Source organism: Pseudophryne corroboree, chromosome 7 (assembly GCF_028390025.1).
Source record: "Pseudophryne corroboree isolate aPseCor3 chromosome 7, aPseCor3.hap2, whole genome shotgun sequence".
Classification (NCBI taxonomy): Eukaryota; Metazoa; Chordata; class Amphibia; order Anura; family Myobatrachidae; genus Pseudophryne; species Pseudophryne corroboree.
The window spans coordinates 325004380-325030704 of NC_086450.1; positions in this window are offsets into that span (position 1 = coordinate 325004380).

The following is a 26325-nucleotide window of genomic DNA, read 5'->3' on the forward strand; positions in this document are numbered from 1 at the left end:
CCGGGCTTTGGGTGCGGAGGTAGCAGCGGCCCCTCCCGGGTTGGCGCAGTGCTGGCGCCGCAGCGGTGGTATGTCCTGTCGCGCAGTGCCCTGGGGGGAGATCGGCTTCATGGGGGGAATGTTTTGGTTGGCTTTGGACCCCGGGCTCCCGGGTGTTACCGCCGGGGCCCCCGGCTTGCACATAGGGGTGGGTGGGCTTTGTTGTTGATTAGGGTCTACGCTGGGGTTCCCCATGGGGAGTTGTGGTACTACGGTGTGCCCACTGTGGGCGCTCTTCATGGTCCCCGGTCCACTGGGTGGGTGCGTTCAGCTGCCCCCTCCTGTTGGTGGCGCTGTTGCCCCCACCCCCCCCCGGCTGGGCATGGAGGGGGTTGCTGAAGGTTTTTCCCAGGCCCCCCCTGGCTGGCTCCTATCGCCGGCCCCAGCCCCTCGCGGTTGCGCAGCCATTACCCACCCCGTCCCGGCGACGCTTGGTTGCGCGGCGGTTCCTGTTCCCTGTTTGCGCTCCCTCTTTTCTTCCCAGCTGCGTGTTGTCCTGTTCGGGCGTCACCTGGACCGCAGATTGGGGGCCCGCGAGTCAAAGGCCGGGAGAAGTTTCTGTGTCTGCTGGAGAGGTTCGGTCGGGATCGTCATCGGCTGGAGTGGTTCCGGGTCCATCAGGTAACGGTGAGCATGCTGTTTCGTTGTTCTTTAGCATTGTTTTGTCTAGTTTGTGTTTCCTCGTTTTCCCCGGGCGCCCACGTAGAGTGGCCTAGCTTACTGAACGTCGCGCTGTTGCAGGGCAGGGGTACATGGGGGTGCCGGTGGCTGCGGGCATGTCGGGTCCCTGATGTGTTGGTGGCAGGTTCATGGTGCTATGTAGGTAGTAGCGGGCTGTGCGGACGGTGGGATGGCGGTGTTGCTGCTGCACGGGACTGTGGTCGTACGCCAGTGCACAGGCCTTGGACTGTCCTGTCGGCCCGGGCTCCCGCCCTGAGATGGTGGGGGTTTAGTGTGTGCGTCGGATTTTGGTAGGCGTGGGGTGGGGGTAAATTATCGTGTTCCCCACTCTTGCGGGGCGGTAAAACACAGCCGGGCACATACCCCGATCGCCTAGAGGAACACTTTCCGCACCGTCTGGGGCTGGGGGTAGCCGGGACAGCCATTCCGCTGTTCCCATAGGTGCCCATGTCTGTCAATTTGTCCCACCCATATGGGGTTTTGTTTCTACTGCCTTTTCGAATGCTTCCTGCAGGGGGCGTTTTTCTGTCTGTTGACTGGTCCTGGTGTTTGGGTGACATTGCGGTCGGGTTTCCTGCTGTTTGGAGTGGTGCTCTGCGTCCACTTTTCACCATCTTCCCTTCTCTGGTGTCCGTTACCTATTTCTGGGGTTTTTCCATTGGGGAGCATTTTTTCTGCATGGGTTTGTCTGTCACCTGTTGGTCTGGTTCTGCACGTTTTGCATGGCTGTAACTTACAGGACGCTTCTGGTGCTGGCTCAGGGCCGTGTTTTCTGTCTCAGGGTGCTTCCTGGGGGTGGTTCCTGTTTTTCTTTCATGATCGTCGGCCTCCCTCCCCCTTGGCCCTCCACCTGTATGTCATCTGGTTCCCAGCAGTTGTCGGCGCGACGTTTCCCTGCGTGCGTCCCCTGGCGTGCGAGGCATGGTTGTGCTTCCTTTGCTACATTCCGTGCATTGGTGCCTGGGACGGCAAGTGAGTAGTCTTTTTGAGCCTGATTTGTGTCTACGGGTGGCCGGGTCGGTCCGGCGCCTTTGGACGGGCTAGGACGGCTCCTCCCGTGCTCCGGACGATGACTCCGATGGCAGGGTTTCATTGGCTTTTGGGGGTAGGTTTGTTTGCTCCGGCGAGGTGGTTTTTTTTTATTAGGTCGCCTTAGGTACTTTGAGAGCCTTGGTCTGAGGGTTTTTTCCCGGGTTGGCAGGTCAAGGGCGGCTGCCCTTGCGGGCACTTCTTGTGGCTGGCGGATATCCATGGGCTTCATGGGATGGGCGTCGGGGCATCCTATGGCAGCAGCTGTTGCGTGGGCTCGTCCATTTCGGTATATTTAGGTGAAGTTGCGGTGGTCCCGTCCGGGTCCGGCCAGGCGGGGCGTAGTCTTGTTCGTGCAGTTTGCACTGTTCGGGCTAGTTTTCGCGCTGGTTTTACTCGGGCGTGCCGGGTCAGTGGATGGTGACCGGTGACTGGTCATTTTTGTACTCCGGTTTGCCTGTCGGTGGTTTTCTGGCGGGGCGCCTGGATGGTGGTCGGTTCGGCAGCACGGGTACGGTGCGTGGGTCAATACAGTGAGGATTTGCATGGCCCCTGCGCTTGGAGGCCGCGCCAATCATGGGCGTTCCTTTTTTTTTTTTCCTGTGCAGACTTGCGGGTTCTGCGGGGCTTTGGGGTGGCCGGGGTCATTAGTTTTCCCCCTTTTTAGAGCGCAGGCACTTACGGATGGTGACACATTGCCTTTGGCATGGGTGGGTGTCCGGTGCGGCCTTTGGTGGGGGGCCGCTTTCTTTTGTGTACCCTCCTTGGTCCGATTCGCGGGTTTTCAGTTTCTGCAGCGTTACGGCTATGGTGGTTGCAGGGTACCCATTTCCTTGCGGATTAAGGCAACTATGCCTGCTGCGACGGTGGGTTCTTCAGTGGCAGCGTTAGGTCTGGGCTGCTGGGGATATGCGTGATATACAGCCTCTGGGCGTTTTGGGTATGGTTTGGGCTATTGATACCCATTTCCTTGCGGATCGGGGCTGTTTGCGCATGCTGCAGTGGCCAAGTCTATGTGCTATGCAGACTCTGTTCGTTGGATACGGTCTTTCGGGCTCTGGTACCCATTCCTTGCGGACTGGGGGCCGTGGCGGGTGCTGTGGCGGCACGTTCTTCAGTGGCAGCGCTTCGGGTGCTGTGCCGCGGGGACTGTGCTTTGTATGGTGTTTTAGGATTGGGGTGGGCAGCCACGGAGTCCGCCACGACAGCTATTTAGGAGCTGGGCCGTTGGCGGTAGGCTGCTTAGGTCCTATTGCTTGCGGATTGGGGTGGCTACCATGAGGCTGCCACAGGGTCCTCCACAGCAGCTATTCAGGAGATGGGCCGTTGGAGGTATACTTCTTAGGTCCTATTCCTTGTGGAGTGGGGTGGCTACCATGCGGCAGCCACAGGGTCCGCCACGGCAGCTGTTCAGGAGCTGGCCCGTTGGCGGTATACTTCTTGGGTCCTATTCCTTACGGATGTGGGAAGCTGCCATGCGGCAGCCACAGGGGCCTCCACAGCAGCTATTCAGGGGCTGGGCCATTGGAGATGTACGTCTTAGGGCCTATTCCTTGAGGATTGGGGTGGCTACCATGCGGCAGCCACAGGGTCCGCCACGGCAGCTGTTCAGGAGCTGGCCCGTTGGCGGTATACTTCTTGGATCCTATTCCTTACGGATGGGGGAGGCTGCCATGCGGCAGCCACAGGGGCCTCCACAGCAGCTATTCAGGAGCTGGGCCGCTGGGGGTATACTTCTTAGGTCCTATTCCTTGCGGGTTGGGGTGGCTACCATGCGGCAGCCACAGGGTCCTCCTCGGCTGCTGTTCAGGAGCTGGCCCGTTGGCGGTATACTTCTTAGGTCCTATTCCTTGCGGATGGGGTTGGCTGCCACGCGGCAGCCACAGGGGCCTCCACAGCAGCTATTCAGGGGCTGGGCCGTTGGAGATGTACGTCTTAGGGCCTATTCCTTGCGGATTGGGGTGGCTACCTTGCGGCAGCCACGGGGTCCTCCACGGCAGCGGTTCATGAGCAGGGTCGTTGGGGGTATGCTTGTTGCAGGTCCTGTTCCTGGCGGATTGGGGAGGCTACCATGCGGCAGCCACAGGGTCCCCCTCGGCAGCGGTTCCGGTGCTGGGCCGTTGGAGGTATACTTTTTAGGTCCTGTTCCTTGCGGATTGGGGAGTCTGCCATGCGGCAACCACAGGGTCCTCCACGGCGGTTGTTCAGGAGCTGGGGCGTTGGAGGTTTACTCCATATAGGTCCTATTCCTTGCGGATTGGGGTGGCTGCTGTGCGGCAGTCACAGGGTCCCCCACGGCAGCGGTCCAGGAGCTGGGGCGTTGGGGGTGTACTTCTTAGGTCCTATTCCTTGCGGATGGGGGTGGCTACCATGCGGCAGCCACAGGGTCCTCCGCGGCAGCTATTCAGGAGGTGGTCCGCTGGAGGTATTTTTTTATTTTTTTTTAGGTCCTATTCCTGGCGGATGGGGGTGGCTGCCGTGCGGTAGCCACAGGGTCCCCCTCAGCAGCTATTCAAGGGGTGGTCCGTTGGAAGTATACTTCTTAGGTCCTATTTTATACGGATGGGGGTGGCTACCATGCGGAAGCCACAGGTTCCTCCACGGCGGCTATTCAGGAGGTGGGCCGTTGGAGGTATACTTTTTAGGTCCTATTCCTTGCGGATGGGGGTGGCTACCGTGCGGCAGCCACAGGGTCCTCCACGGCAGCTATTCAGGAGGTGCTCCGTGGAGGGATGCTTACTATAAGCCTTCTGCATATGGATGATGTTTAGTTGCGCCTGTTGCGCTAACCCAAAAACTTGTTTACCCGTCGGTTTTTGAACGGGTAGCGTTCAGGAATCGAGGGTGTGAAGTGAATTTTTAAATTTTCCTCCGAGGGGGCCTAATTACAATTGGCTCATCAAAGGTCCACGGGAGGTTTTTTGAGTTTTCTCCTTCACTTGGGTTAATTCTGTTATCTGTCACTTGGTTTTCCTATGTGATGTATGTCTGTGTGACGATTTTAGGGTGTTTTTCTTTTGCAGCCGTCGATGGTTTGAACAGGAATGGCTGGTTTGGCCACTTTTACATTTTTGGGCGGCAGGGCATTACTTGGCGCATAGGACAGCTGATGTTTTGGGTTATGGCTTTTAGGTGGTCAGGCATCCTCTGCTTGTACTGCGTCAGCCGCAGTTTCGACAAGGGGAAAGGCGTTCGTCTTCTCCGGCTGGAGTTTTGCAGGTTTTTCTTACCTGGGGTTTTGGTCCTTTCAGTTAGCTTTCTTGTTTTCCTGGTTTTTATTGGTTTGGATGGCGGGGCGGTTTGTTAAACCTTTGTGGCGGGAAGTCGCTACCAACCAGCGGTCAGATGGGCATAAGTGGTCAAAGTGGTCATTGTGGGGCACCCTCTTTAGAAGGACGGCAGGTGTGTCCTTACCTTGCTGTTGGACATTTAGACGTTCCCCTGCGGGAACCGAACGTTTGCCAGAGAAAAGAGTGGTGAGTCCTGCACAATGCGGGTTATGCAGGGAGGAGGCGGGGTTTGGGTACTCCCCTCCTTGGTGGTTGGATTTCATCCAAGGGACTGGAGCTGGTGTCTGGTAGCAACTTGTCCTTTGCCATCCTCCAATATAAAATCAATTCAATTACAATTATAGTTTAAAGAACAGGTCAGCGATCAAGAAATATCGTCTGACCTTTAACTACAGCTAACCGTGTCCGTGTCGTTATTTTAGTGTGTCGTTATTTTAGTGATAAGCTATCTTAAAGAAGTGTTTATGTCAATCGCAATAAAATTATGGGCGCCTTAGATAAGCTGAAGGCTGCATAAGCCTGAGGCCATATAAGAGCCCAATTTTTTGTGATTGGTTGTTTGTGACTAAGCAGTTGCTAGGCAGATCAGTGTTTTCGTGGGTATTTTTCCTATAGGATTATAGGGCTGTCCATCAAGGGTTTAGGGGTTGGTCTTGGAATAATATATAAGCCATGTTCATGTGCCTCAGACTTCCTCTTGCCATTTTGGAATGCCCTCCCGCCCGCCCTGACTATATTTTTTCCTGCATCTTGTCTTTCTCGGTGGGCTCTTGACAGCCAGATTGTCGGGAAGTCGCTACCAACCAGCGGTCAGATGGGCATAAGTGGTCATTGTGGGGCACCCTCTTTAGAAGGACGGCAGGTGTGTCCTTACCTTGCGGTTGGACATTTAGACGTTCCCCTTGCGGGAACCGAACGTTTGCCAGAGAAAAGAGTGGTGAGTCCTGCACAATGCGGGTTATGCAGGGAGGAGGCGGGGTTTGGGTACTCCCCTCCTTGGTGGTTGGATTTCATCCAAGGGACTGGAGTTGGTGTCTGGTAGTGACTTGTCCTTTGCCATCCTCCAATATAAAATCAATTCAATTACAATTATAGTTTAAAGAACAGGTCAGCGATCAATAAATATCGTCTGACCTTTAACTACAGCTAACCGTGTCCGTGTCGTTATTTTAGTGTGTCGTTATTTTAGTGGTAAGCTAGCTTAAAGAAGTGTTTATGTCAATCGCAATAAAATTATGGGCGCCTTATGGCATCCTAAGCGCCAAGATATCATATGTATTCCATATATATTTTATATATATATATATTACCATTAGCCCGGCACTCCATTTTGGATGTTGATTGGCCCGGTGCCCCCAGTGCGGAGGATAGTATATAGAATTGATACTGCGGCACTCTGAGTCGTTTAAAAAGAGCAAAGTGTAGTCAAAAAAATGTACATCACATAGATCAATGTTTCGGGGTGCCTAACCCCTTTGTCAAGGTGTGACAATGGGGTTAGGCACCCTGAAATGTTGGACTATGTGATGTAAAATTTTTTGACTACACTTTGCTCTTTTTAAACGACTCTGAGTGCTGCAGTATTAAATAAATATATTGTGCCTGAAAGGGGCTTGTGTACAATGATTTGTTATACCGGCACTTCGAGTACTGTCCCCCACCGGTCCGCCGCCACATCAAGCTGACCGCAGCGCTACTATTTCAAATCTGCTGCGGACCGGCAGCCAATCAGGAGTGGATGCTCCTGATTGGCTGCCGGTCCACAGCAGATTTGAAATAGTACAGTGCGACTGCAAGGTTCGGCTCCTGCATGCGGCATGATTATGCCAAGGCTCCGGCTTTCAACAGATAACTCGGGTGGCCAGCTCCCACTCCACAGCATAGCTGCCCAGCTCCTGCTCCCGTATGCTGATACCCCGGCTACCTGGCAAATGGTGAGCAGAGGGGAACTGATGGAGGAGAGTGTCAGGGTGGGGACACTGTGTGTGTGTAAATGTGGTTGTGTGTGTATATATGTGTGTGTGTGTGTGTGTGTGTGTGTGTGTGTGTGTGTGTGTGTGTGTGTGTGTGTGTGTATATGTGGCTGTGAGTATGTAGATATGTGGCTATGTGTGTGGCATAATGTGAATTTCGGCTCATTCCACGTGGCATAATGTGAATTTCGGCTCATACCGTGTGCTATGATGTGAATTTCGGCTCATACTGTGTGCTCTAATGTGAATTTCGGCTCATACCGTGTGCTCTAATGTGAATTTCGGCTCATACCGTGTGCTATAATGTGAATTTCGGCTCATACCGTGTGCTATAATGTGATTTTCGGCTCATACCGTGTGCTATAATGTGATTTTCAGCTCATACTGTGTGGCATAATGTGAAAAGGGCACCAGTACTAGAAAGTATAAGGGGTCCTAGTATTGTGGTGCAAAATGTGTATAAGGGGTGATAAACTACATTGAAGGGCACGCCCCCTTTTAAGTGGCCACGCACCCTTTTTCGGAGCTGCACGCGCATAATTACAACCTTCACTTTTCCATAACCCCACCTTCAAAATTTCCCACTTCGCCCACTGTGTGTGAAAAAAATAATAATAATAATAATATATATATATATATATATATATATAGATATATATAGATATATATATACACCACACCTCTCCCTAATAATAACCCCTAATCTGAACACCTTTACCCAAACTGCTAAAACAACACTGATATCTTATCCATACTTGCCTACCTGACCCTCTCCATGAGGGAGAAAATGCTCTGTTCCTGGACTTTCCTGGTAATGTATGATTGCCATCACCTGTGGTGAATCACCTTTCTTATCAATTAACTAGCTCACTACAGGTGATGGCAACCTTGCACCGGCCCTGGGTGTGTACCCCTCCTTAGCGTTTCCAGTAAATGAAACTACAAACACAGGGTAATGTACATATGTTACTAATTAGAGATGAGCGGGTTCGGTTTCTCTGAATCCGAACCCGCCAGAACTTCATGTTTTTTTTCACGGGTCCGAGCGACTCGGATCTTCCCGCCTTGCTCGGTTAACCCGAGCGCGCCCGAACGTCATCATGACGCTGTCGGATTCTCGCGAGGCTCGGATTCTATCGCGAGACTCGGATTCTATATAAGGAGCCGCGCGTCGCCGCCATTTTCACACGTGCATTGAGATTGATAGGGAGAGGACGTGGCTGGCGTCCTCTCCGTTTAGAATAGATTAGAGAGACACTTGATTTACTAATTTTGGGGAGCATTAGGAGTACTCAGTACAGTGCAGAGTTTTGCTGATAGTGACCACCAGTTTTATTTATAATCCGTTCTCTGCCTGAAAAAAGCGATACACAGCACACAGTGACTCAGTCACATACCATATCTGTGTGCACTGCTCAGGCTCAGGCCAGTGTGCTGCATCATCTATTATCTATATATAATATTATATATATCTGTCTGACTGCTCAGCTCACACAGCTTATAATTGTGGGGGAGACTGGGGAGCACTACTGCAGTGCCAGTTATAGGTTATAGCAGGAGCCAGGAGTACATAATATATTATATAGTGAGTGACCACCAGACACACAGTGCAGTTTATTTAATATATCCGTTCTCTGCCTGAAAAAAGCGATACACACAGTGACTCAGTCAGTCACATACCATATCTGTGTGCACTGCTCAGGCTCAGGCCAGTGTGCTGCATCATCTATATATATTATATATCTGTCTGACTGCTCAGCTCACACAGCTTATAATTGTGGGGGAGACTGGGGAGCACTACTGCAGTGCCAGTTATAGGTTATAGCAGGAGCCAGGAGTACATAATATTATATTAAAATTAAACAGTGCACACTTTTGCTGCAGGAGTGCCACTGCCAGTGTGACTAGTGACCAGTGACCTGACCACCAGTATATATAATATTAGTAGTATACTATCTCTTTATCAACCAGTCTATATTAGCAGCAGACACAGTACAGTGCGGTAGTTCACGGCTGTGGCTACCTCTGTGTCGGCACTCGGCAGCCCGTCCATAATTGTATATACCACCTAACCGTGGTTTTTTTTTCTTTCTTTATACATACATACTAGTTACGAGTATACTATCTCTTTATCAACCAGTCTATATTAGCAGCAGACACAGTACAGTGCGGTAGTTCACGGCTGTGGCTACCTCTGTGTCGGCACTCGGCAGCCCGTCCATAATTGTATATACCACCTAACCGTGGTTTTTTTTTCTTTCTTTATACATACATACTAGTTACGAGTATACTATCTCTTTATCAACCAGTCTATATATTAGCAGCAGACACAGTACAGTGCGGTAGTTCACGGCTGTGGCTACCTCTGTGTCGGCACTCGGCAGCCCGTCCATAATTGTATATACCACCTAACCGTGGTTTTTTTTTCTTTCTTTATACATACATACTAGTTACGAGTATACTATCTCTTTATCAACCAGTCTATATATTAGCAGCAGACACAGTACAGTGCGGTAGTTCACGGCTGTGGCTTCCTCTGTGTCGGCACTCGGCAGCCCGTCCATAATTGTATATACCACCTAACCGTGGTTTTTTTTTCTTTCTTTATACATACATACTAGTTACGAGTATACTATCTCTTTATCAACCAGTCTATATATTAGCAGCAGACACAGTACAGTGCGGTAGTTCACGGCTGTGGCTACCTCTGTGTCGGCACTCGGCAGCCCGTCCATAATTGTATATACCACCTAACCGTGGTTTTTTTTTCTTTCTTTATACATACATACTAGTTACGAGTATACTATCTCTTTATCAACCAGTCTATATATTAGCAGCAGACACAGTACAGTGCGGTAGTTCACGGCTGTGGCTACCTCTGTGTCGGCACTCGGCAGCCCGTCCATAATTGTATATACCACCTAACCGTGGTTTTTTTTTCTTTCTTTATACATACATACTAGTTACGAGTATACTATCTCTTTATCAACCAGTCTATATATTAGCAGCAGACACAGTACAGTGCGGTAGTTCGCGGCTGTGGCTACCTCTGTGTCGGCACTCGGCAGCCCGTCCATAATTGTATATACCACCTAACCGTGGTTTTTTTTTCTTTCTTTATACATACATACTAGTTACGAGTATACTATCTCTTTATCAACCAGTCTATATATTAGCAGCAGACACAGTACAGTGCGGTAGTTCACGGCTGTGGCTACCTCTGTGTCGGCACTCGGCAGCCCGTCCATAATTGTATATACCACCTAACCGTGGTTTTTTTTTCTTTCTTTATACATACATACTAGTTACGAGTATACTATCTCTTTATCAACCAGTCTATATATTAGCAGCAGACACAGTACAGTGCGGTAGTTCACGGCTGTGGCTACCTCTGTGTCGGCACTCGGCAGCCCGTCCATAATTGTATATACCACCTAACCGTGGTTTTTTTTTCTTTCTTTATACATACATACTAGTTACGAGTATACTATCTCTTTATCAACCAGTCTATATATTAGCAGCAGACACAGTACAGTGCGGTAGTTCACGGCTGTGGCTACCTCTGTGTCGGCACTCGGCAGCCCGTCCATAATTGTATATACCACCTAACCGTGGTTTTTTTTTCTTTCTTTATACATACATACTAGTTACGAGTATACTATCTCTTTATCAACCAGTCTATATATTAGCAGCAGACACAGTACAGTGCGGTAGTTCGCGGCTGTGGCTACCTCTGTGTCGGCACTCGGCAGCCCGTCCATAATTGTATATACCACCTAACCGTGGTTTTTTTTTCTTTCTTTATACATACATACTAGTTACGAGTATACTATCTCTTTATCAACCAGTCTATATATTAGCAGCAGACACAGTACAGTGCGGTAGTTCACGGCTGTGGCTACCTCTGTGTCGGCACTCGGCAGCCCGTCCATAATTGTATATACCACCTAACCGTGGTTTTTTTTTCTTTCTTTATACATACATACTAGTTACGAGTATACTATCTCTTTATCAACCAGTCTATATATTAGCAGCAGACACAGTACAGTGCGGTAGTTCACGGCTGTGGCTACCTCTGTGTCGGCACTCGGCAGCCCGTCCATAATTGTATATACCACCTAACCGTGGTTTTTTTTTCTTTCTTTATACATACATACTAGTTACGAGTATACTATCTCTTTATCAACCAGTCTATATATTAGCAGCAGACACAGTACAGTGCGGTAGTTCACGGCTGTGGCTACCTCTGTGTCGGCACTCGGCAGCCCATCCATAATTGTATATACCACCTAACCGTGGTTTTTTTTTCTTTCTTTATACATACATACTAGTTACGAGTATACTATCTCTTTATCAACCAGTCTATATATTAGCAGCAGACACAGTACAGTGCGGTAGTTCACGGCTGTGGCTACCTCTGTGTCGGCACTCGGCAGCCCGTCCATAATTGTATATACCACCTAACCGTGGTTTTTTTTTCTTTCTTTATACATACATACTAGTTACGAGTATACTATCTCTTTATCAACCAGTCTATATATTAGCAGCAGACACAGTACAGTGCGGTAGTTCACGGCTGTGGCTACCTCTGTGTCGGCACTCGGCAGCCCGTCCATAATTGTATATACCACCTAACCGTGGTTTTTTTTTCTTTCTTTATACATACATACTAGTTACGAGTATACTATCTCTTTATCAACCAGTCTATATATTAGCAGCAGACACAGTACAGTGCGGTAGTTCACGGCTGTGGCTACCTCTGTGTCGGCACTCGGCAGCCCGTCCATAATTGTATACTAGTATCCAATCCATCCATCTCCATTGTTTACCTGAGGTGCCTTTTAGTTGTGCCTATTAAAATATGGAGAACAAAAATGTTGAGGTTCCAAAATTAGGGAAAGATCAAGATCCACTTCCACCTCGTGCTGAAGCTGCTGCCACTAGTCATGGCCGAGACGATGAAATGCCAGCAACGTCGTCTGCCAAGGCCGATGCCCAATGTCATAGTACAGAGCATGTCAAATCCAAAACACCAAATATCAGTAAAAAAAGGACTCCAAAACCTAAAATAAAATTGTCGGAGGAGAAGCGTAAACTTGCCAATACAGATGTAGCCACCTTTATCTTGAGTGGCCGCGGCGGTTGTCCCGTTCGACCATACGCAGCGTACTGTGGCGTAGCGAGGCGCGCCTAGCCACAGAGAGGCTATCTAATCGCACGGAGACAGACATTTGACGTTTGGCGTTACCTTTACGTGTAATACCTGCAATCAGCCACCAGATGTCGCTTTTTACAATCGCCACTGCGCATGCGTGTGGTCTCCCGTAAAATACAATACTGACATACATAATAAGGACTACTTTACTAAGGCGTCTCATTACGCTGCATACAGCAAATACTGTACTCATTACGCTGCATTATTTAATACAGTACTGTATATACAGTACGACACCGACGCAAATACAGTAGTACAGCATACAGTATATGATCCATCTACAATACTTTATGAATACTGTATGTGAGCGTCCAAGTCCCGCAGACAAAACACAGTACTGTAAAACCAGTAGTGTACACTGTCGCAAATGGATGTGTGTTACAAGTTCACTATTGCCTCTCAAGATTAGGAATTTTCTACAGTATGTTATCGTCCTAATCCCGTAGCCATTACAGCATAATCAAAACCAACGGATTTATACATTTGTCTGCGGCGAAGTGGTGAAGTGTTTCGCTTCCTATACTCAGAGTCCAGGGTTCGATTCCTTAAGTACGAATGCATGTTACTGTAGTTTTTTTCAGACACTTTATTATTTTTTTTATTCACATACTGTAAACCAGGGCATACAGTAGCTGCATGAGCGGTTCTATGCGATCGAGTCCGGTGTACCATAATGTGCAGGTTCTATGCAGGTTAAGGTACTATGCTCCGTACACAGTACACATACAATTCTGTAGCTGGGCAGACTGAATAGAAATGGCTACCACCTATGACTCCTTGCCCCACAGAGGCCCTAGGCTACGGAGCAAGTAATAGTCCAGATTGTACAGACTATGGGGCAATGCTGAAGGAGCGTCACAATCCCCTAGCTAAAATACACAGTATGCATATTATGGTACACCGGACTCGATGACATACTGTAGCACACTGGCAAAATGGCCGCCGCCCCTGAACCCTTGTGCAGGTTATGGGGCAATGCTGAAGGAGCGTCACAATCCCCTAGCCAAAATACACAGGGGAGGGATAAGCTACTGTAGGATTGCATACAGTATTACGGTACACCGGACTCAATCGCATAGCACACTGTCAAAACGACCACTACCCCTGAACCCCCACCTCGTGGCAGGCAGCAGTTGGGTATGGAATGAGAAATGGCATAAGCTGTGCAGGCTACGGGGCGATGCTGAAGGAGCGTCACAATCCCCTAGCCAAAATACACAGAGATACTGTAAGCGAGGTCTATGCACATTACAGTACTGTACGTTACACCGGGCTCGGTCGCATAGCAAACTGACAAAACACAAGTTTTACAGTACATACAGTAAAGCAGGCCAAAGCTGCAGGAGAGTTTCTACTGTAAAGGTTCTATGCACCGTACGGTAATGTACACATACCTGTACAATTCTATAGCAGGGCAGACTCAATTGAAATGGCTACCGCCTGTGACTCCTACAGTAGCTCCTAGGAGGCACTCAGCTATGGAGCAAATAACAGCACAGATTTTGCAGGCTACGGGGCAATGCTGAAGGAGCGTCACAATCCCCTAGCTACAATACACAGGGGTGATAGAGATAATCGAGTGGCTGGAGGGGGGTCCCCTTGATTTAAGGGGCCCCCACTCCTCCAGGGTACTCCGGCCAGGTGTGACTAGTTGGGTATTTAATTCCATGGCCGCAGGGACCGGTATAAAAGTCTCCCCCGGCTGTGCATTATCTGTCCAGCTAGTGGAGCCCAGTGCTGATTCAAAAAATATGGGGAACCCCTACGCTTTTTTTGTCCCCCTTATTTTTTGCACCAGGACCAGGCGCAGAGCCGGGTGCTGGTTCTAAAAAGATGGGGGATCCCGTGTCCATTTTTTCCGTATTCCTTCCGGAATTCGACTGCAATTGCATATACAGTACTGTACCCCTTAATGTCACTGCTTACAGTATACAGTATTTAGACATGAGCTTGTGTACAGTATCTGTCATGAGGTGCTTTTTTCACTGACACTATAACTTTTTTCTATTGTGATATACTGTACAGAGGCGGCAAACTAGCCAAACGGGAATAATCAGCTTCTGCAGAATAAAATGAGATGCTACAGTACATGCCTATATTCTGTGAGTGACTGCGGCTCTATGAAATTAAATCAGAAAATTTAAATATGAAATGCATTACTAATGTGTGGCATTACTGTACTGTATGTGTATAAGGTGTACTACAATATTTTCTGGTGTAACATAAGGAAAGGGCACTACTGCATGGTCTAATGCAGTGGTTCTCAAACTTGGTCCTCGGGACCCCACACAGTGCATGTTTTGCAGGTAAACCAGCAAGTGCACAGATGTATTCATTACTAACTGACACATTTTAGAAGGTCCATACAGTAGGTGGAGCTAATTTTTTCACTTGTGATTCTGTGAGACCTGCAAAACCTGCACTGTGTGGGGTCCTGAGGACTGAGTTTGAGAACCTGTGGTCTAATGTAAATAAAGATGAATGTGGTGGGGTGTAATGTGAATAAGGGGCATTACTGTTAGGAGTAATGTGGTACTATGATATGATGTCATGAGAATAAGAGACACCACTGCATGATATAATGTGAATAAAGTTGCAGTACTGTGTTGTGTCATTTCATCTTCGGGTATTATTGTGTTACCATGCCCCTTCCCAGCAAGAACATACTGTACACTGTTTTGGGCTGGCACTAAATGTGCACATTGTTCTTATTTAGATTATAGGGGGTAGGAGCGCCAAAATGGGTGATGGTGCTGGGAAAGGGGTGCAGGGTTAGAGGCGGAACTACGTAGCATCTGTGCAAGAGGGCATCAGCCAAAATCTAGCCTAGGGCATCATGTTGGTCAGGTTTGGCTCTGATAATACTGTATACTGTACTCTTACTGTACTTTGCATTCAATACAGATACTGTTTGCACACAGGTTTTACATGAATCATTGGCAATGCTGCAGGAGTGTCTCATTAGGCAATCTAAAATATACCACGACTATGGGTGGGGATACAGTAGGGAAGTTCTGTCACCATAAGCTGTCTGCTGTGTATAGCATATTTCCATCTGAGATGCATTTGTGTGTTTGTAATAAGAAAAAAACATTTTACTGTACATTTAGTGGATACAGTATTTCTCCCCCATAATGACGTATCATACTGTACAGGTACCCTCATGTACTGTACCGTACCATACTGTAAAATTGAATATTTATTGGAAAAACATCAATATTAATGTAAAAATAAAGTATTACAACATCCGATTCCATGTACTGCACTGATCAAAATGTACAGTACTCTTATTCAGGACTTATAAAACTGAAAATAACTGTTCATACAGTACACATCAATAACATTACTACTGTATAATATTCTACATTAGTTTATGCAATAATCAGACAAAGGCAATTTTATCATTTTTTTTAATAATGCACCAATTTAAAATTTTAAACAGAAAATACAGAACTACATATTTGTGGCTTGACCATTTCTTTCAACTACAACAGGTAATACTTTATACAGGTGATTTATATAATTATTACAATGTTCAGGTGTGAGTACTTCTAGCCAAAATTTCTTTATCCCATCCACCAGTTGCTGTTTTGTTGTTGGCTTTGCAACACTCCTAACGTACCTCTTCAATTGAGCCCACACTAATTCGATTGGGTTCATGTCTGGTGATCTATATAAAAATAAAAAAAAAGCGTATAGAAAAAATTAATTACATTACAGTAAATAGAGAAAATTAAACATACAATATTGTACTGTTTATTAAACAAAATTTTTTTTTACAGTACTAGAGTGCTATCCAAAATTTTACTTGTACACTGTTGAAAGAATACTCACTCTGGTGGTGTGCGTTCCCAATTCATACCTTTCTCTTCCATAAATTTGGCTGAGGCGGAGTGTTTAGGATCATTGTCTTGGAATATCCTATGGTGAGTTGGGTAATATTTATTCACAAATGGCACCATACATTTCTCTACTATTGTTTCTTGGAAATATTTCTTATCCATGATTCCTACAGAAATCAAAAAATGTTGTTCATTAATAAGCAACTCCTTTTATTGTGCAGTTACACGTACTCTACAGTACAACATGTATTTTTACAGAACACAGGCACAGAATAAAGTATAGTACTGTACCTTCGAAAAATAATAGGGGACCAGCTCCTAATCGTGATATGCCTCCCCATACATGGATTTTCAATGGATGCTTTGGGCGTGGTTTTAAAGAGATATGGTTACGTTTCCTGAATGACATTCTGGAGAACCGCTCAAGGGCAACAGACGATTCATCTGTGAAAATGACATCATCAAATGTTTCACCACTCTCAATCCATCGCCGTGCCTGTTCCACTCTCTTTTCTTTATTCACATCTCTTATCATTGGAGATATCCTGTGAAGAGCCAAAAATAATGAAATCAGATACAGTTATGAAATTACAGATTTACAGATTACTGTATATACAGTAGACTGTATGTGCAGTATACTGTATTATATACCTACTGTATACATTAAACTGTACATACAGTACATTAAGTTACATACAGAGTAATATATATATATACATACTGTACATACACACAAACACACACACACACACACACACACAGTATACAGTATGTAATCATCACAATAAGCCGGCAATGCTTCATTGCTGTCTCTGAGTGCCTATACAGTAGGTATCTCTTTTGGGATAGAATATATACAGTATATACACACACACATACTGTATATAGTATAAAGTACACACTCTGTATAATGATTTATGGCATTATTATATCACGTATCAAGGGATTATTAACAGTGCATTTACTGTATGGTTTATACTGCTTTCAGTATTTTACCTTGTTGCGCCAAAGGTCCATCCCATTTTCCGTCGCATCCTTCTGATGCTGGTGGCCGATATGTCCAGGTCATACTTGGAATGGAGAATTCGTTTTATTTGCAGAGCAGTACGCTCATCATCCTCACGAGTTAGTTCCTCCACAATTTGTTGCACTCTCCTACAGTACAATACAGTATGAAAAATATGAATTCATGAACAGCACAATCACAGTTACAATTGATGAAGTTTTTATTTTATTTCAAAAAAATTGTTTATGGTATAAAGCAAGTCATTTAAACATTACAGTAGTGTACAGTACGTACCATGTGCATTTTGTAGGAAATACAAATCTGGGCGTTGTTCTCTCGAATGCATGATAGCGCACCGTTTCTAAAGTGACTATAATGCCACTTTCCTTGAGCCATGCATGGATCTCTTTGATGGTTTTATTTTCTTTTTTCATGTTGGCGATTATCTTGCTCATCGTTTTGTTGATAGTTACTGGCATGTTGTCCAACTATAATTCCTGTATGGAGAGAAAACATTTGTGAATACTGTAGTCTAAAATTTACACATCTGAAAATGCATAAGAGTTTTATGATAGAAGTTAATACTGTACATGTTTACTATCCAGTACCTGATGTTCAAATTTAAGTATTGTATACTGTACAGTACTGAAAATACAACTTCAGTGTTATGGACTGTATGAAACAGATACAGTACAGTAAATAACCCTCCTTGGAAGTGCATGGGCCCTGTGAGACTTACAGTAGTGTACAGCATAAGGGTCGACTGACATGATGTACAAGCATTACATACAGTACATGTCAGTACTGTATGTAAATTCTTCAATTATTGCCTAACAACAATGCTGCTTACTGTATATTAAATACTGTAGGCCTAGAAATGTGCATCTCAATATAGTAGTTAAAAACACAGGGGCCTATGTGGATAAGCGAGTTCTATGCACACTAAAAATGGGCACCGACCGTGAACCCCCAGCACGTGGCAGCGCTCGGATATGTAGTGAGATACAGTATGGCATACATTTCACAGTTCAGGGGGCAATGCTGAAGGAGCGTCACAATCCCCTAGCTCAATTACATTGGGATAAGCGAGGTCTATGCACACTACGGTATACCGAGCTGGATCGCTTAGCAACCTGACAAAATGGCCGCCGACCGTGAACCCCCAGCACGTGGCAGCGCTCGGATATGTAGTGAGATACAGTATGGCATACATTTCACAGTTCAGGGGGCAATGCTGAAGGAGCGTCACAATCCCCTAGCTCAATTACACTGGGATAAGCGAGGTCTACTGTATGCACATTACGGTATACCGAGCTGGATCGCTTAGCAACCTGACAAAATGGCCGCCGACCGTGAACTCCCAGCACGTGGCAGCGCTCGGATATGGAGTGAGATACAGTATGGCATACATTTCACAGTTCAGGGGGCAATGCTGAAGGAGCGTCACAATCCCCTAGCTCAATTACATTGGGATAAGCGAGGTCTATGCACATTACGGTATACCGAGCTGGATCGCTTAGCAACCTGACAACATGGCCGCCGACCGTGAACTCCCAGCACGTGGCAGCGCTCGGATATGGAGTGAGAGATGGTATACATTTTAAAATACACCGGGATAAGTTGTATAGGCCATGGAGCAATGCACAGGGACATTCATCATTTACGTACAGTATATAAATAATTGTAAACCGTAAATGAAAGAATTACCGGTCAAATACTGTATGACGAAACTGTGTCAATGAGCTGGAACAGTATGGCCTGTGAAGAAGTTTTCGAAGGCAGAAACGGAGAGCAAATTATCAGGAGATTTCTGAAAGGTCGGAGAAGATCCACACAGCAAGTCTGCTTACGAGGAAACAGCTTTGCAAAGTGGGTAGCGGGGCGGTGACTGAGACGCTCTTTTATTCACATTCACACAAAAGGAATTCTTACCGCTGTGATTGGTGCCAATATAGGCGCATTCATCCTTACACCAATCACAGAGCATACTGTACTTTTGAATGTGAATAAAAGAGCGTCTCAGTCACCGCCCGCTACCCACTTTGCACATCTGTTTCCTCGTAGGCAGACTTGCTGTGTGGATCTTCTCCGACCTTTCAGAAATCTCCTGATAATTTGCTCTCCGTTTCTGCCTTCGAAAACTTCTTCACAGGCCATACTGTTCCAGCTCATTGACACAGTTTCGTCATACAGTATTTGACCGGTAATTCTTTCATTTACGGTTTACAATTATTTATATACTGTACGTAAATGATGAATGTCCCTGTGCATTGCTCCATGGCCTGTACAACTTATCCCGGTGTATTTTAAAATGTATGCCATACTGTATCTCACTACATATCCGAGCGCTGCCACGTGCTGGGAGTTCACGGTCGGTGGCCATTTTGTCAGGTTGCTAAGCGATCCAGCTCGGTATACCGTAATGTGCATAGACCTCGCTTATCCCAATGTAATTGAGCTAGGGGATTGTGACGCTCCTTCAGCATTGCCCCCTGAACTGTGAAATGTATGCCATATTGTATCTCACTACATATCCGAGCGCTGCCACGTGCTGGGAGTTCACGGTCGGCGGCCATTTTGTCAGGTTGCTAAGCGATCCAGCTCGGTATACCGTAATGTGCATACAGTAGACCTCGCTTATCCCAGTGTAATTGAGCTAGGGGATTGTGACGCTCCTTCAGCATTGCCCCCTGAACTGTGAAATGTATGCCATATTGTATCTCACTCCATATCCGAGCGCTGCCACGTGCTGGGAGTTCACGGTCGGCGGCCATTTTGTCAGGTTGCTAAGCGATCCAGCTCGGTATACCGTAATGTGCATAGACCTCGCTTATCCCAATGTAATTGAGCTAGGGGATTGTGACGCTCCTTCAGCATTGCCCCCTGAACTGTGAAATGTATGCCATATTGTATCTCACTACATATCCGAGCGCTGCCACGTGCTGGGAGTTCACGGTCGGCGGCCATTTTGTCAGGTTGCTAAGCGATCCAGCTCGGTATACCGTAGTGTGCATAGACCTCGCTTATCCCAATGTAATTGAGCTAGGGGATTGTGACGCTCCTTCAGCATTGCCCCCTGAACTGTGAAATGTATGCCATATTGTATCTCACTCCATATCCGAGCGCTGCCACGTGCTGGGAGTTCACGGTCGGCGGCCATTTTGTCAGGTTGCTAAGCGATCCAGCTCGGTATACCGTAATGTGCATAGACCTCGCTTATCCCAATGTAATTGAGCTAGGGGATTGTGACGCTCCTTCAGCATTGCCCCCTGAACTGTGAAATGTATGCCATATTGTATCTCACTACATATCCGAGCGCTGCCACGTGCTGGGAGTTCACGGTCGGCGGCCATTTTGTCAGGTTGCTAAGCGATCCAGCTCGGTATACCGTAGTGTGCATAGACCTCGCTTATCCCAATGTAATTGAGCTAGGGGATTGTGACGCTCCTTCAGCATTGCCCCCTGAACTGTGAAATGTATGCCATACTGTATCTCACTACATATCCGAGCGCTGCCACGTGCTGGGGGTTCACGGTCGGTGGCCATTTTTAGTGTGCATAGAACTCGCTTATCCACATAGGCCCCTGTGTTTTTAACTACTATATTGAGATGCACATTTCTAGGCCTACAGTATTTAATATACAGTAAGCAGCATTGTTGTTAGGCAATAATTGAAGAATTTACATACAGTACTGACATGTACTGTATGTAATGCTTGTACATCATGTCAGTCGACCCTTATGCTGTACACTACTGTAAATCTCACAGGGCCCATGCACTTCCAAGGAGGGTTATTTACTGTACTGTATCTGTTTCATACAGGAAACTAATTGCAGTCCATAACACTAATATTAAGCCCACTCCATTATCCACTCCTCCCCTGTGTATTAAACACCCCCTACCACCCTGGAAGTCATGTACCAGGGCCCCTTCATTCAGCACAATGCCCCCTTCTACAGTTTAGTGTTCTCCTTCCTGCCCCATCTGTGCAGTAAAGGAATAATTAGCAGAAATTATTTCTCCAGGTCCTACTGTACATACTGAGCGAAAGATAGAACCCCCCCTATCCCCCGCGGAGCATCAAAGCTGCCGCTGATAGCTCCCCCCACCCCTTCCGCTGGTGAGTGGGTAGGGGCCCCAGTGCATTGCTGTGTCCAGGGGCCCACACTGCTGTTAAGATGGCTCTAGTAATTGAGCTAGGGGATTGTGACGCTCCTTCAGCATTGCCCCTGGACTGTACCATACTGTATCTCACTCCATATCCAAGCGCTGCCACGTGCTGGGAGTTCACGGTCGGTGGCCATTTTGTCAGGTTGCTAAGCGATCCAGCTCGGTATAACGTAATGTACATAGACCTTGCTTATCCCGGTGTACTACAGGTATGTGCAGTAGTACTGAATGATTGCTATCACTTGTGGTGAAACACCTATCTTATCAAATACAGTAACTACTGTACAGTATAGTTGTTCGCACAGGTGATGGTAATCATACTGTATATTTAAACTGAAGTCCGTAACAGAGCATTCTGTCCCTCCTGCAGAGGTTCTTGTTGGGAGGCACAGGGAAAAAAGGCAAATACTGTACAGTATTTGCACTTTACTGTTGTGCACTTTATTTGAAAATGTACAGTTGTTTGCTATTTTTAGCATGCTGTGCTTTACATGTTTTCTTATTGTGGTTTTTATATTTTTAGACAAAAGACAAAGAATGCAGACTACCAGATTTTACGGGAGTGCCAAAACCCACCCATCAGTGGCACAGAAACTTGCTGCATTAGTCCCACAAAAGAAGAAGAAAACTGCCAAGGCGGCTCAGAAAGAAAATGTGGTGAAACCACGAAAAAATGCCAAGGCAAAGAATAATACGTTGGAGATGATATGTGGTGTGGCAAATTATGTAATTGTTCCATCTCCTGCAGATCACAGTGTTCAGCCAATGAATCTGGAAATACCGGTGCTAGAGGACGTGACAAACACGCTGCATCAGGAAGCTTCTTTTTTGGACCATGTAGCCACCCCTGGACAAGAAGACATGACACATTCACCACGAAGAAGGTTGCATTTCACAGATGTGAACACCAAAGTGCAGGACTGCCAGTGTACCTGTCCTGTTTTACTAAAGGAGCTACTCAGTAAGGTGACCAATATGGAGTCAGAAGTTGGTGGACAGGTCAATCAGCTGCAGACCGATGTGGCTGGCCTTAAAGAAGGCATAAAGGAACAGATGGTAGAAGCCATGAAGAAAGTCATTGAACAAACGAGGGAAGAATGGCAAGTTGGAGTTTGCCGCACCATCATTGCAACACACCACCAAGCGGTTCAAGTCAGCGGCCTGGACGACCGAGGCCTGGAGGACCGCAGAGGAGGCCTGGAGGACCGCAGAGGAGGCCTGGAGGACCGCAGAGGAGGCCTGGAGGACCGCAGCGGACTGGACGAAGTCAGCGGCATGGACGACCACAGAGGAGGCCTGGAGGACCGCAGAGGAGGCCTGGAGGACCGCAGAGGAGGCCTGGAGGACCGCAGAGGAGGCCTGGAGGACCGCAGAGGAGGCCTGGACGACCGCAGAGGAGGCCTGGACGACCGCAGAGGAGGCCTGGACGACCGCAGAGGAGGCCTGGACGACCGCAGAGGAGGCCTGGAGGACCGCAGAGGAGGCCTGGAGGACCGCAGCGGACTGGACGAAGTCAGCGGCATGGACGACCACAGAGGAGGCCTGGAGGACCGCAGAGGAGGCCTGGAGGACCGCAGAGGAGGCCTGGAGGACCGCAGAGGAGGCCTGGAGGACCGCAGAGGAGGCCTGGACGACCGCAGAGGAGGCCTGGACGACCGCAGAGGAGGCCTGGACGACCGTAGAGGAGGCCTGGGGGACCGCAGCAGCGGACTGGACGAAGTCAGCGACTTGGACGACCGCAGAGGAGGCCTGGAGGACCGCAGAGGAGGCCTGGAGGACCGCAGAGGAGGCCTGGAGGACCGCAGAGGAGGCCTGGAGGACCGCAGAGGAGGCCTGGACGACCGCAGAGGAGGCCTGGACGACCGCAGAGGAGGCCTAGACGACCGTAGAGGAGGCCTGGGGGACCGCAGCAGCGGACTGGACGAAGTCAGCGACTTGGACGACCGCAGAGGAGGCCTGGAGGACCGCAGAAGAGGCCTGGAGGACCGCAGAAGAGACCTGGAGGACCGCAGAAGAGACCTGGAGGACCGCAGAGGCCTGGACCACAGCAGCGGACTGGACGAAGTCAGCGACTTGGGCGACCGCAGAGGAGGCCTGGACGACCGCAGAGGAGGCCTGGACGACCGCAGAGGAGGCCTGGGGGACCGCAGCAGCGGACTGGACGAAGTCAGCGACTTGGACGACCGCAGAGGAGGCCTGGAGGACCGCAGAAGAGACCTGGAGGACCGCAGAAGAGACCTGGAGGACCGCAGAGGCCTGGACCACAGCAGCGGACTGGACGAAGTCAGCGACTTGGGCGACCGCAGAGGAGGCCTGGACGACCACAGAGGCCTGGAGGACCGCAGAGGAAACATGGAGGACCGCAGAGGAGGCCTGGAGGACCGCAGAGGAGGCCTGGAGGACCGCAGAAGAGACCTGGAGGACAGCAGAGGAGGCCTGGAGGACCGCAGAGGAGGCCTGGAGGACCGCAGAGGAGGCCTGGAGGACCGCAGAAGAGACCTGGAGGACAGCAGAGGAGGCCTGGAGGACCGCAGAGGAGGCCTGGAGGACCGCAGAGGAGGCCTGGAGGACCGCAGAGGAGGCCTGGAGGACCGCAGAGGAGGCCTAGAGGACCGCAGAAGAGACCTGGAGGACCGCAGAGGAGGCCTGGAGGACCGCAGAGGAGGCCTGGAGGACCGCAGAGGAGGCCTGGAGGACCGCAGAGGCCTGGACCACAGCAGCGGACTGGACGAAGTCAGCGACTTGGACGACCGCAGAGGAGGCCTGGAGGACCGCAGAAGAGACCTGGAGGACCGCAGAAGAGACCAGGAGGACCGCAGAAGAGACCTGGAGGACCGCAGAAGAGACCTGGAGGACCGCAGAGGAGGCCTGGAGGACCGCAGAGGGCTGGACGACCGCAGAGGCCTGGATTCAAGTGTACTGTTGCCAGGAACACCAATGATGACCAGCACACCTGCTCACAGGCCACTTCGCAATACATTCGGAGGCTCTCTGAACAATATTGCCCTGGCTGTCATCTCAACTTCCCTGGACGACCATCTGTACAGAGCTTCAAATGGACATATTCAGAAATATGCATATTCTCTGTTCCAGCACCATGTACGGTACGACAAATACTTGACGTGGGCCAATCGTGTGAACTTTGATGGTTCCAAGGGCAAACTTCCGCTGCCCAAAAATCTGGTACATGACATCATGGCTAGGTGTGAACGCCGCGTGAGGATTGGTGATCCAGAAAAGAGGAAGATAAGGGATACCATAAACTCTGTGCTGAGAACGAAGAGGAAAATGACTTGGAAGCTCGACTATGATGAAACCAGATCATTACCTACCTCCTAGCTTCAGCACATCAGCTTCACACAGCTGAAGCTAAAAAATTGTGTCAATGTACCTGTATGACCTGTACATTTTCTGGGGCTGCATGCACTGTGCTGAATCCACTTGGAGCAGCTCGGTTACTCAAAGGGGAGTGCATGAACTTGGCTCACCACATTCCTGGTAATGTAAGGGCCTGTTACAAGTTGCCCCTTTTATTCCTGTTGATTTTTTGGGCGCTGCTGTATCTATCCAGTAGCAGCCGAGTCCATTGTGCTGTGTCCATCTGGGGCCTTGGGCTGCGTTTCCATCCAGGGGCTGCTGTTGTCAGTCCTCTATTCTGGTGTCCGTATGCGACAGTGTTAAAAAGCAAAAGACAAAAACGAAAAATAATTCAAAAAAGCAAAACCTAAAAATAAAGTACAAAAACCATTACCCCGCACCACCACCACAAAAAAATAAATTATAAAAATGTTAAAGTTGATATTGTTACTGTATTTGTGCTGTTACCTTTTGATTAAAGTACCGTACAGTATGTGTGATGTTGGCTTTATTACAATACAGTACAGTATGTGTGATGTTACATGTTCCAAATGATTTTGTCCGTAAATAAAGTGTTTCTTAAAATAAACATGACGTGGTTTCCAATGTTTGTATTCCCAACTTCCTGTACTGTATAAATTAGTACTACTGTATGATGGGAATTCAATTAAGAGTGGTATACTGTATGTAAAACAACTTGGTTAGGCATCTTGCATTTCATATTTTAATAAAAACCACAGGAAACTTCTATTTTTAAAAGTTTATTGAAGAAAAAAAAGGTGTTTTTTTTTAAATAAAGTTTGAAAGTTAATTAAAACAAAAAAGTAGTTTGTTCTTCGTTACATTCTTTTCTTGTGTATATAGATATCTGTGGGGGAAAAAAAAAAAAAAGTATTAAAGTAAAGACACTCATGTTCATTTGTTTTCCAAGAAAATTTGTGGAACCACACAGCCCAGCAATAAGTCATGCTGGGCTGTGTGGTTCCACAAAAGGCATGCGGTACAAAGTGAAATAGTGGTGTCAGTGGTCAGCACTTTGACACGCTAACATTTGTGGAACCACACAGCAATGGCTGACACACATAAAATGGCTGACACACACAAAATGCCTGACACACACAAAATGCCTGACACACACAAAATGCCTGACACACACAAAATGCCTGACACACACATGCTGGAGTGAAAACACATGTTTGCCAAACAGTCGACAGCACATGTCGGCCAGATGGCCGACCAAACTTGCTCCAAATCACCCCAAACTGGCCAGAAAGCACCCCAGCACACTCAGGAGGTACTGTACACCACAGCTAAATTAGGAGAGAATTTCATTACAAACAGCCAGATCTTGCAGATTATCTGCCAGATAATTGTATGGTGTACAGTATGCCTATCTTATACAGTAGAAAAAGATACTATACAATGGAGTACAAGAACAAAATTTTTTATTAAATAAAATTAAATTAATCTTAATAAAACATTAAAAAAGTGGTCCACTAAGAGGTGGACCACCACCCGCAGGAGCTGGATGGCACGCTGCAACTGTTCTGTGGGAAAAAAAGGACAGTATTACAAAACAAATACTGAATACTTTACAGTGTAGTAATGGCAATACAGTACTTTACTCTATATTAGACAATATTGTTATTTACAATGTACAGTACTGTATTGTCAGTACAGTAAATCAAACACTACTGTATGCTGTCGAGGTAATTTAAACATT